The following is a 12496-nucleotide window of genomic DNA, read 5'->3' on the forward strand; positions in this document are numbered from 1 at the left end:
AGCGTTTTTCAGACGCTATTTCATTATATACCTACAAAAGATCTGATTAAAATTGACTGCCAGGTCATCAATATACAAAGAAAACAGCAATGCTGCCAACGCACTTCACTGGGACACGCCCCAAGTTACTTTTACATTTGTCGCTGACTCTCCATCCTAGATAACATGCTGCGCCCCCCGTACCATAAATCTTCATTTCAGTCAGAAAGTTCGTTACTGCCCCATATAACTGTACTTTCGTTAATAAACATTGATACGATGTCGATTCAAATGCTTTTCGAAAGACAACAAATATTGCATCCACCTCTCTACCTGTATCCTCGGCTTTCAGGACGTCACGTGAGAACAAAACGAATTGCGTTTCGCAAGACCGACGTTTACGGAACCAAGCTAGCTGTCTCGGTCGAGATAATTCTGTTCGAGGTACCTCATTAGGTCTGAGAAGTTGTTATAAGATACTACAACAGATGATCGGAAGTTCCAGGTAATCACTGGAAGCAACATAAGTAAGGAGAGGAAGCTGAACAATGGATTGCCTCAAGCATCAGCTCTCTCACCCTTACTGTTCAACCTATATCTATCTGATCTACCTGACACTTCGTCCAGAAAATACTGCTATGCTGATGACCTGGCTCTAGCCGTAAAACACCAAGAAATGAAGACAACAAAAGAGATTCTAGCTAATGACCTGTCTGCATTAGATAATTACTTCAAAATCTGGAGATTCCAACCCAGTGTGAGTAAAACAGAAGTGTGTTGCTTCCATCTAAATAACTGGTTGGCGAACGTAAAACTGGAAGTACGTTTTAGAGGCAGAATTCTTCGTCATAATTGGAACCCAAAATATCTTGGAGTCATCCTGGATCGTACACTATGCTTCAAACAACACCTTCTTAACTTAGCTCAAAAGTTGAGGACTCGAAACAACATCCTCCATAAGCTATGCGGAACTACCTGGGGATCTTCAGCAACTACCCTGCGATCTTCAGCTCTGGGCTTGGTGTACTCAAGTGCTGAGTATTGTGCACCTGTTTGGACGAACAGTCATCATACAAGGCTTGTTGATACCCAGATGAATACGACAATGCGCATAATATCTCGCGCAATCATATCTACTCCAGTTTATTGGCTTCCAATGTTAACCGGTATAAATGCCTCCTGATCTACGCAGATGTACTGCCCTTATGAGAGAGTTCCACAAGATCTCCAGGAATTCTAACCTACCCGTTCACAGCGACCTGCCGCTTTTAAATCGTAAGAGACTGAAATCACGCCATCCAACTCTGTGCGATGCTGCTGACATGGTTGCTAAGGATTTCAAACCTCTTGAAGAATGGAAAGGTCGGTGGGCAGCAGTGACAGATGTGCACCTGCATAACATCTTCTCAGGTGCTAAACTTCCAAGTGGATTCGACCTACCACGCAAGACCTAGACTACTCTCAACAGAATCCGTAGCGGCCATGGCCGATGAAGGGATGCTCTCTTTAAGTGGAAGAAGCTGCCTGATACAGCCTGTGACTGCGGGGCTCCATACCAGACTGTTCACCACATTGTCAGTGAATGCAGGATTCGAGCCTATCACGGCGCCAAAGAGGACTTCCTGCTAGCAACTCCAGATGCAGTGCGCTGGATTGAAGGACTGGATATTCAGTTGTAAAGACAAACTTAAGTTTCTTGTGTGTTAATATGTACATATGTATACGTAATTTAATTCCATGATATGTCTGTATTAGCCATACGCTAAATAATAATAACAGATGGATACCGAGACACGATCGATTTTCTGGCTCGTCTCTTCCTTCGTTTTTGTGACGTTAAAGTATATTCGGCTCCAGTCGTCTCAGATTGCTGATTGTACTACTTAGCTCTATCCAATTAGTTTACTAGGGCCGTGAGCGGATTCTCCAAAAAAACCGGTTTATATCGCGAGTAACCCGACGAGCGTAACTAGGGCAGAGGTGCAAAGCGAGGGAGGAACGTGGCACTTGTCGCATTTGGGCTGCGGTGCTAACTCGATCGGATTGTGGCCGCATACATTGACGAGCGGCTGAATGAAGCGCCGTGTAGCGGGCGGGCACCCGCCTGCGAAATCAATACCAGGGGGGAGCAGCTGGCTACACTCGCCACTAGAGCGCAGCAGCAGCGCGCGCCATCTTGTAACGTTACTATGATAGCGTATTAGCCCGCAGTGCTCGGCCGTGCTTTGCTGACAGTCACTAACACCTGGGTGCGCGACGCACTCTCGCGATATTCGGCTGGTGCGTGGCGTGTCTGTCAGTCGGTGAACACCACAGCGCACTCATCACCAGGTCTGTTCTCCTTCGACGCGCTTTGCGCGTAGTCCTAGCCGCGCGCAATGCAACATTTTTCTCAGATCCTTGGGTAGCCTTGCTCAGAAATATGCGGCGACTGTATAATTGTTAATGTAATACATTTTTTTTGCAACTGCGCGACCTGTTGCGAATAGCATCTCGAGAATGTGCCGTAGTCTCCGATGTACTCGATTTTGGCGGTAAACTAGTTTCGGGAAAAGTTTCTCGCACCTCAGACAGTGCAAAAAAAAACTGCAACTCATTGCAGATCTTTTCTGACGGTCGCCTATAACCGCCAATCCCCTGTGTTCGTTGACCCGTACACCGAGCAGGTTTCGTCAATAACGCCTCCTCCTTGCGTCAGTAGAGATTGTCGAACACGGATGTCATTTGAACACGAGGGTACTGTGTTGCAACATTTAGCTAGGAATACGCATACGCCTGTTGCAATTCTGTGGGAATGATAATGATTAAATGTCCACGTAACACGCTGTTACATGTGTTACCAGTTGCGAGTACATATTTTTGCACCATTTCTGTCGTAATGAGCCTCACGAAACACGGGAATTCGCTGTTGTGCCCGAATCAAATAATTTTTTTCTGACTGGATCTGCGTATTATTTGAGAATACAGATCATTTATTTAACAGAGTTAACGTATGTTTTACTCCCTTTGTGACCAATGCCTCCTGCTTTGGCGAATATAAGCAAAAGTATTGCGTGGTTTTTCAAAACAGACTTTAGGTTTAAAAATTACTGTTATCTAGTACTGTATCAATGGCAGTTCGTATGAAACTGACTTAGCGTGAAGTACTTACGTATTCAGCAGGGAAATTATTTTGTGTGTCGTGTATACAATTGAAATACACGAAATTTATCCATCCCTTTCAAATCCGTGACAGGCTCTCTGAAACCATTATCTAACTTTCGCGTATTATAATTCTATCCTCCACGCAAAAATTTCGACACTTTTCAAGTCGACAGAAGTTCGAAGTCTGGCGGGAAGCGTAACGCTAAGGCGGCAACGGAAAAAGTCTGTAGTTTTCGTGGAATCTGATTGCAGACAGCATTTTATCGATGAGATAAATCATTTATATATCTAGCACTTGTTTCAAAAATTGTAGCTAGCACCATATGTGTAATATTTTGGGTTGCTACTGCCGATTTCGATTCATACCTTATTCGATATGTCGTACTGGTTCGCGATTATCTCATTCAAAGGATGCATGCATAAGGAAAAACTGAACTACAAAGCAACCGAAAACTGTTAGAGACAGGTATTAAATCACGATCTCTCGCACAAGACTATGTTGAACTCCACGTTTTTATAGTTTTAATGAAAGATTATTCAGACACTTTGACATACGTAGAACTCTTGAAACATTTAAAATGTATAATTTGGTGCATTATTCGTGACACCCCTGTGAGCAGAAACAATTCTGTTCCTTTCGGCAACAGCTGAATATTGATTACTATGCTCCAACTGGCGGGTCACAACGCTGAATCGACATCAGGCAGACACAAGCTTACAGTTTCTAACATCCTGAAACAGGCACACATAAATTTGCTTTTATTGCACATCTCATGGTGTGTTTTTTCGTTAAGTGTTCTCGCGTGTTTCAACAGCAAAGAAAGTGGTGCCCATATGGGTCCTAGATATTGGTTACAAGTTCTACGTAGCATATTTCCCCATTACAGACTTTAGAAGAAGCGTTTCATGACTGACAGATCTCACTATCTGAGGCCTTCCGTGCGAATACGAACAGATCAATATAACACCATTTCCTTTCTTTCCTTTTTCCAAGAGTATCTTTTTCGTGAGTTGTACTGTCTCGTTAAGTGTGCTTTCACTGCGGAAAACGTGTCCGTATAGATTACGTTTACTCTAAGAATTAAGTTGTTATTGCTTTGCGTAAATTGTATGCATTCTTGTATTACAGCAACACAATATTGTTTAGGCGCGTTAGGTAATCTGTTCCCCATACTTTCACACTTCACACTTTCAGATTTAACACAACAATTCATTTGAAATGTGGGATTTTCGTTTCGGTTGTCTTATGTAATAAAATAATTGTCGATGGAAACGCCTTCAGTAGGCGCGTTGCTATTGCCTTCCATTGTTCACGAATGTCAGTTAGTCTTGCAGTTTTTTGTTTAATGTTTTTCCTACTGCACAGCGCAGCTGTCGTGTCTACCTTGTAATTGCACTGTTCGGTCAAATATTGCAAACGAATGCCGTTCCAGTAAGTATATAAGAGTGCTCTAGCAGCACGCCCCTGCATCGCCAATGAGACTTCGCGCGTTTCTTCCGAAGTCGTTGCTCCTGCTCGTAGCAGTTCCTGTAGCTTTTAGTATAAAATTGTAAGCTGTAAGCTTGATTGTTAATATCGTCGTCTCTGCTGAACTGCTAGCATTCTCACATAAGTTGTGCTCGGAGTGTTGAGAATACAGCAGTGTAACTCAGCAGTTGACAATGAAAGAGGTTTTGGCATTTTCTACACGGCAACGAACTGCTGTCATATGTTAGCGTAAGCGGATAAGTGCCATATGGACACACGTAAAAACGAGCTGTTTCGATATGTATGTCCTTAGCGTTGGGCCCATCGCACCAGCCGACAATAATCCAAAGAGACTTCAGTACGGAGAGTAATCTTTCCACAGATTTCGTCACCAGAGGCTGCTTCCGTTACTGAATATCTCAGTGACGCCATTTATAGGTGTAACTGGTGCTGTGTGCAAGCGGACTTGGAACAACTTTCAGGTATTCATCACGAAAAAAAGTAAAATATATGATACATTTCGTATCCAAAATATGAAAGATGTTCCAGTCCTAGATAGTTGACTGAGCGAACGCGCTGGATCGACAGTTTACCGTACTCTCTCCGTCGGTCATTTAATTTTACCCAACTCCAAGCTACTCCCACTGGCTCGTAAAGCCTATCTTGACTATATGTGATAACTTCTACAGACAGTATTAATTTTTGCATGTGTAGTCCGTGCGATACCTTTCGGTGTGTGGCGGAGGTTACATTATCAACCCTCCCCCCACCAGCACACCACTCCTATTCCTTCAGTGGGTGGTGCGCGGGAAGAACAATTACGACAAATCTCGATATAGCTTTAATTTATGTAGTTTTACTGCTCTCTCATTCTGCGAGTGGTAAGCGAAAGAAAGAAATATCTACTGACGCTCTTGGAAGTTTAAGTCGGAGACGCGTTCACCGACGACGTCGTTTACATACGACGCAAGAGTTTCGAGTATTCGTTCACTACGAGTACCACGTAAACAACGAATAACACAAGTGAACCCCATTAATTTTCGCTATAACACTTTCTGGAACGTTGCTTTCATTTCAGAGCTTTTTGGGGATTCTCTAGCATCAGCAACAGCCTGCCCACGGAGACAGGTTCACTGGATTGAGTTGCAGTGTTGTGGCACAGCGGAAATTATCTCAGCCGTTACCACAGTGCCCGATGCTGCAGTCATTGCATCACAGCGAGCATGATCCTGGAGCGGCCCTATCAACAAAATGATACAAGACGTCTCAAATAATTTATGTACGCAAATCTCGCTCGTTGTCAATACTGAACTGCTGCTAAAATTTGGTTTATTGAGTAGCAGCGAACAAATACGTCGTAATGCAATAATTACTCAATACGTAGCTTTCAAATAGGACGTCCTGTGTATTCAAGTTCTTCTTTATTACGTGAATATAAGTTTGGAGTTATTTCACTACACTCCAACTCAAATCATTGCAACAGACATTTTATGGCGTTCCGTTTGTTGCGATTCACAATTCATATACAAGTTATGTTCTTGTCGCCTCACATATTTTATTGTCTGCTTCACAGAGGGAAAGAACGCCCGATTTAGGCTCATTATACGACCAAATATTTCGACAACTAGAGTTATATGATGAAAGATGTATCGCATGTAGAAAGTTGATAGCTGCCCGGTTCCTGCGGGTTGAAATGTCTTTGACATAAGCAGCATTTCAAGTAAATTTCGATTTTACGCAACATATAGTCCTGATAGTCATTACTTTGTTTACTGTTTTGTCATTTGTCTGATGTAAGATACACAAAATAAATTTTATACGTCGATACCTGTCAGAGAATGCAGTATACAATTCCAGTTATCTGTTTTGCGTAAACGACAAACTACACTAACGCTTATTGAAAGAGAAATTTACACATTGTTCGTGGTGACTAATGAGCTCAGTCAGGGGTTGGAGGGGGGTACTTCATTAAGCTGCATCATCACAGCTGATAGTCATTTGTTGAATCACATCATATATTTCAGCGATTGGCGCAGGTTGCCAAACTTGTAAGTGAATACGAGTCGTCTTCTTCTTTTTCTTGGCCATATCAGCATGTCAATCTGGATTTGGCAATGTCAGTGGCCGGACGCCGTCTGTTTGGAGTTTGCCCTCCAGTGCATGCAAACGACAAAATCTTACTATATTACTTTTTTGCACTAACGTATTTTGGCACAGTAATGCCGTGGTCAGGATATTTTATTTTATTGGCTTCTGAAAGTGCATCACGTTTACGAGAAAATTCTTGAGTGAAAAATTAGGTCTTAAACTCTTGTTTATGTACTGCACTATTTCTCTAAACATAAAGGTTTGTATCTTCAGTAACGGGAAAGGTAGCTTGACACCTGAACAGTTAACAAAGCATAAACAACAGGAAGACAAGGTAGATGACTGCAACGGATAAGAATGTTTTAAGCTTAATTTCTCATACACCGAGGCCTTATTTTGCATACACTAGTTATTTCCTAAAACATATGGTTCCAGACATCAAAAGAAAAACGTGCCGAAACATATTTGGCTAAGGAAATTCATGTAGGAAAAGATTGTTTTCTGCATAATCAGGCTGACAGCAATCCCCATAATTTGCTGCACAAACATGGTTGCCGTTAGAAAATTAAAATCTGTACCCATGTTATTCTTTTAGCAGTTTCTGTAAACAGATGTGTGACAGATATTACCACCTGAGACTGAAAATGCTTAGCAATTTTAGTCGGCAACATGCCATCCTCATTAGTTATACATCTACATTCAGTACATTCTCTGAAAACCACCATACGGCGCATGGCAGAGGATACCTTTTACTAGTGCTAGTTATTCCTCTTCTCATTCCACTCGCAGATGAAGAAATGGAAAAACGACTATCTATATGCTTCCGTTCCAGCCCTGATTTCTCTTATGTTGTGTTCGTGGTCTTTACGCTAGATGAACATAAATTCACATGGCAGTATAATCGTTCCGCAGTCTGTCCTAACTTCCGGTTCTCTAAACTTTCTCTATTGAGTTCACGGATTGGAACGTGCGACCGTAGCAGCAGCGTGGTTCTGGACTGAAGCGCCTAGAACCGTTAGGCCACAGCGGCCAGTTGCACAGAAGAGATAGTCGTTTGCGCGTACGACATACGAGGTACGACAATAACGTAATGAGACTGATTTTCTTTCAAGATGTGGCAACCCTGCAGGCTTCCGTAGGCACAATACCTTTGACCTTGGTCTGTAAGCTGCTTCTTGTCCAAGCGGCACATCGATGCAACTGCTCAGTCGTGAGTTGTGCTGTAATAAGTTAACACGTGTTTGTGTCTCTCGTCACAGAAATGGGGCCGCATAATATTGCGCAACGGTATGCCATTTCTTTTTGCGTTTAACTGTGTGAAAACGCGACAACATCTTACGGTAAGCTTCAGAAGGCTTTTTGAGAGGAGGTTATGTTAAGAGCTCAAGTTTTTCGTTGGCGTAAAATGTTTAGTGAAGGCAATACAAATGTTGAAGATGAAGACCGCAGTGGACGATCATCAACCTCATGGATGGATGTCAACTTGGCCAGGGTGCGTGAACTCGTACGATCTGATCGAAAATTATCCATGAAAATGATTGCAGAAGAACTGAACATCAATCGAGAAACGGTTCGTCTAATAATAACTGAAGATCTTGGTATGAGAAAGATTTGTGCAAAAATGGTCCCCAAAAATCTCACACCACAACAGCGAGAAACACGGAAAAATGTGGCTGCCGATCCGTTAGAGAAAACGGAAATCAATAGAGAATTGTTGAGCCATGTTATCACTGGTGATGAAAGTTGGTTTTTTCATTTCGATCTAGAGACAAAACCCAGCCCAACAAAAAGCTCGCATGTCAAAGTCAAAAGTGAAATGCATGCTTATGTGCTTCTTTGATTCCAAGGAAATTGTTCATAAAGAGTGGGTGCCTCCTGGACAAACAGTTAGCCAATATTACTACAAAGAAATTTTAGAAAGACTTCGTAAAAGAGTTCTTCGTGTCCGTGCCAACATTGCTGATAATTGGATTCTGCATCGCAATAATGCGCCATGCCATACTGCTCTGTCAGTTCAGCAATTTGTAACCTCAAAACAAATTTCAGTACTACCACAACCACCTTATTCACCAGATATTGCTCTGTGCAACTTTTTCTATTTCCAAGAGTCAAAACGGCGGTGAAGGGACACCATTTTTAAACAACACAAGATGTCCAAAAAGCTGTAACGAGGGTCTTGGAGGATATTACAGAAGATGAGTTCCAGAAATGTTACCATCAATGGCAGAAACGCTAGAAAAAGTGTGTGCAATAAGAAGGGAACTACTTTGAAGGAGACAACACTAAACTTGACTAAATCGGTAAGCAACATTTTTTTTTTTTTTCACATCAGTCCCATTACTTTATTGTCGCACCTCGTATACATGGTGAGCGCTGTCTCGTAGAGTGCATTCGTACCAGTCACACTGGCCCCACCCCAGCCAGCCGCGGTGGCCGTGCGGTTCTAGGCGCTTCCGTCTGGAACCGCGCGACTGCTACGGTCGCAGGTTACAATCCTGTCTCGGGCACGGATGTGTGTGATGTCCTTAGGTTAGATAGGTTTAAGTAGTTCTAAGTTCTAGGGGACTGATGACCTCAGAAGTTAAGTCCCATAGTGCTCAGAGCCATTTGTACCATTTTTGACCTCAGATGTTAAGTCCGAAGTGCCATTTGAACCAACCCCACCCCAGACCTTATGGTCTACAGCTACAGCTCTCGTTCGCCTTTGGTGTTTCTGGAGGGGACGCTAACAAGCGCTCGGTACGTTCAGAAAGTTGTTAGAACCGTTCTTACTACGTTTTTGAAACAGGAATGTGATGTGCTATTCCGACATGATAACGCTCACCCACACACTGCCTGTGAAACTCAGCGTCCTCTGCAAGACATGCGGCAGCTTCATAGACCAGCACGACCCTCGGACTTGGATCCGATCGTACACGTGGGAAATGTTTGGACGAAAAGTGACTAATGCACATCATCATCATCATCATCATTTAAGACTGATTATGCCTTTCAGCGTTCAATCTGGAACATAGCCCCCCTTAGACAGTTCCTCCATGATCCCCTATTCAGTGCTAACATTGATGCCTCTTCTGATGTTAAACCTATTACTTCAAAATCATTCTTAACCGAATCCAGGTACCTTCTCCTCGGTCTGCCCCGACTCCTCCTACCCTCTACTGCTGAATCCATGAGTCTCTTGGGTAACCTTGCTTCTCCCATGCGTGTAACATGACCCCACCATCTAAGCCTGTTCGCCCTGACTGCTACATCTATAGAGTTCATTCCCAGTTTTTCTTTGATTTCCTCATTGTGGACACCCTCCTGCCATTGTTCCCATCTACTAGTACCTGCAATCATCCTAGCTACTTTCATATCCGTAACCTCAACCTTGTTGATAAGGTAACCTGAATCCACCCAGCTTTCGCTCCCATACAACAAAGTTGGTCGAAAGATTGAACGGTGCACAGATAACTTAGTGGCCAAGTAAGTGGTCCCAACAGTCGGGATACCAGTTACTTTGGAATAAGGCTGGGCATCTCGGACATATTCTGAGTCGTGGTCACCTTTGTGCTCATATGGCAAAGACTACCAAATCCACCAGTTAGTCCCTCAGCCGTTAGGGGTAAAACCCAATGGGACTCGGGGCAAGTAAGGCTAGCAACCTGCTTCCCTGGTACTTTAAATATGATGCTGGCAACAATTAGAGGACTAATGCACATTGTCATCCAAAAACTCTTAAAGAATTACGTGAAAAGGTCGAGCAAGCATGGTATAACATACCCTAGGGCAGTATTCGCCATCTGTATGATCGACTGGATGCCAGAATCAGCGCCTGCATTACTGCCCGTGGTGGCTACATCACGCATGGGTTGATACCTGATATATAGAACCGCTTGTGCTATTGGTTTGTAAATGTAATCGTTCTATGTACTCCATATGCACTGTTGCAACAGTAAATATTGAGTGAATTGGAAACGCCTAAAACTGTGTACATTTGCAGCCTTCTGCCACTGGAGGGCTCTGAATTGTAGCACGTAACATGGCGATGTGTAACGTCACTATGTTGGTGAGTGAGAAACAGCGTGCTGCAATCCAGTTTAGAATTCGAAGGGTTCGTCCATCCACGGAGCATGACAATGCCAGATCAGAAACGAGCGCTGCAACATCAGCAATCCTATGCGTTGCGTTCACTGTCATCCATCATACTCCATACAGTATAGACTTGGATCCATTCGATTTTCATTTGTATCCAAAACTTAAAGAACACTTTCGAGGACTTCACTTTGATAGCGATGAAGAGGTGCAACAAAGTCAAACGTTCAACAATGGCGGTACCAACTACGTGGTCTCTCGTTTGGAGAAATGTGTTCGTCGCCAGGGTGACTATATTGAGTTGAGGAATGAATAATGGTTCAAATGGCTCTAAGCAGTATGGGACTTAACATCCGAGGTTCAAAATGGTTCAAATGGCACTGAGCACTATGGGACTTAACTTCTGAAGTCATCAGTCCCCTAATACTTAGAACTACTTAAACCCAACTAACCTAACGACATCACACACATCCATGCCCGAGGCAGGATTCGAACCTGGGACCGTAGCAGCAGCGCGGTTCAGGACTGAAGCGCCTAGAACAGCTCGGTCACAACTGGAATGAATGTGTGGACATCAAGAACAAAGGTGTATAATGTTAATAAGACCTGTTTTACTTAGAAAGCTTTAAGAGTTTCAACATGAAAAATTCAGAGGCATTACTTTTCAGCACTCGCACATATTTCTTTTAAACAACAATCACCACACTCCATTTAGAACATTTAGAACCAGGAACTACGTTTAGACACATGAGGTGCAAAAAAAACAATACTTAGGACCTTGGAATATTTGCAAGGAATGTCACGAGAATACTGAAGAGAGGAGCCCATATCCAGGAACGACTTCCTTCGTCCCTACAGAGCGCCGAAACTAGTGAGCGAAACTTGCCGCCAACCCAGCAAACGTCACTTGTGAGGCTGATAATTCTGCCGTCCCTGCGCTGAAAACCCTCAAAAGTCTTACTATGACAGGCGTACACGCAATAGACTCCATCTAACGTCCTCCATTTACAGGAGGTAGGATTGCGGTTAGTCAGCGTTCGAAGGGGTGTGTCCGCTTTAGCGTAGCTGAATGGCGTAGCTGGACATGGTATGTTACATCTACACTACTGGCCATTAAAATTGCTACACCACGACGATGACGTGCTACAGACGCGAAATTTAACCGACAGGAAGAAGATGCTGTGGTACGCAAATGATTGGCTTTCCAGAGCATTCACACAAGGTTCGCGCCGGTGGCGACACCTACAACATGCTGACATGAGGAAAGTTTCCAACCGATTTCTCATACACAATCAGCAGTTGACCGGCGTTGCCTGGTGAAACGTTGATGTGGTGCCTCGTGTAAGGAGGAGAAATGCGTACCATCACGTTTCCGACTTTGATAAAGGTCGGATTGTAGCCTATCGCGACTGCGGTTTATCGTATCGCGACATTGCTGCTCGCGTTGGTCGAGATCCAGTGACTGTTAGCAGAATATGGAATCGGTGGGTTCAGGAGGGTAATGCGGAACGCCGTGCTGGATCCCAACGGCCTCGTATCACTAGCAGTCGAGATGGCAGGCATCTTATCCGCATGGCTGTAACGGATCGTGCAGCCACGTCTCGATCCCTGAGTCAACAGATGGGGACGTTTGCAAGACAACAACCATCTGCACGAACAGTTCGATGACGTTTGCAGCAGCATGGACTATCAGCTCGGAGACCATGGCTGCGGTGACCCTTGACGCTGCATTACAGACAGGAG

The 12496-nt window shown here is 43.7% G+C and overlaps 1 protein-coding gene across 3 annotated transcripts in view; it reads left to right on the top strand.

Moving 5' to 3' along the window:
* The window catches only part of LOC124721610 (ras-related protein Rab-3), an 832513-nt gene that overhangs the window by 453623 nt on the left and 366394 nt on the right, over window positions 1-12496 (top strand). The window contains exon 1 of one of the 3 annotated variants that reach the window (XM_047246663.1): window positions 2170-2310. The exons of the other annotated variants lie outside the window; for them this stretch is intronic. The gene's annotated coding sequence lies outside the window, so the exon portion shown is untranslated. Of the gene's footprint in view, window positions 1-2169; window positions 2311-12496 lie in introns of those variants that run through there. 3 annotated transcript variants of the gene reach the window in all.

Source organism: Schistocerca piceifrons, chromosome X (genome assembly GCF_021461385.2).
Source record: "Schistocerca piceifrons isolate TAMUIC-IGC-003096 chromosome X, iqSchPice1.1, whole genome shotgun sequence".
In the NCBI taxonomy this organism is placed as follows: Eukaryota; Metazoa; Arthropoda; class Insecta; order Orthoptera; family Acrididae; genus Schistocerca; species Schistocerca piceifrons.